At 73.1% G+C, this 629-nt stretch overlaps 1 protein-coding gene across 1 annotated transcript in view; it reads left to right on the forward strand.

Moving 5' to 3' along the window:
- CACNA1H (calcium channel, voltage-dependent, T type, alpha 1H subunit) overlaps window positions 1-629 on the forward strand; it is a 72816-nt gene that overhangs the window by 38168 nt on the left and 34019 nt on the right. The gene's annotated exons all lie outside the window — the stretch shown is intronic.

Consider the following 629-nt stretch of genomic DNA (forward strand, 5'->3'; position numbering starts at 1 on the left):
CAGTGTGAGGAAGCTGGGGGTGCAGCGGGGCGTGGGGGGTCCAGAGGGCGCAGGGTCAGGGCCCCACCTCACCAGGGGCCTGGTGGCGGGCCAAGTGGGGGTCCCAGGTCCGAGCAGCCGCAGCGGCCGAGTGCGGCCTGCAGCCAGCCCCGGCCCCGCTCCGCCGGGCCCTCGCCGCTGCGCTCATCTCCGTGGAGCCTCTCCGAGGGGTGGCCCTGGAGACCCCGCGTGGGCCACGCGCCCGGCGCCCAGACCTCTGCGTGCCGACAAAGGCTCCTGTGGTCCCTTGCTCCGGTCCAGACCCGCCAGGCGCCAGGGCCCAGTGTAAGCCCCTCCGGCTGCCTGGGGAGGGTCACCCCCTGGGAGGGAGGGGCGACTGGGGGGCAGGCCACAGATGGCTGTGGTCATGGGCCACGAGTCTGGACTTTGTGTCCAGAGTGCTAGGTGCCACTGCGGGCTTTGGGGGGTGCGTGGTCAGCGCCTTGTTCCAGAGGCAGGTGGCAGATGGGTGGGGAGGCGTCTGGGGCACTGGGTGGAGGCACAGCCGCAGTGGAGTCTCCGCCCTGGCAGGCCGGGCTGGGCATGGGGCCTGGGGCCTTCAGGAGTGGGCAGTGCCGAAGGCAGTGGGG

This window comes from Propithecus coquereli, unplaced genomic scaffold, assembly GCF_000956105.1.
Source record: "Propithecus coquereli isolate 6110/MARCELLA unplaced genomic scaffold, Pcoq_1.0 Scaffold27, whole genome shotgun sequence".
NCBI lineage: Eukaryota > Metazoa > Chordata > Mammalia > Primates > Indriidae > Propithecus > Propithecus coquereli.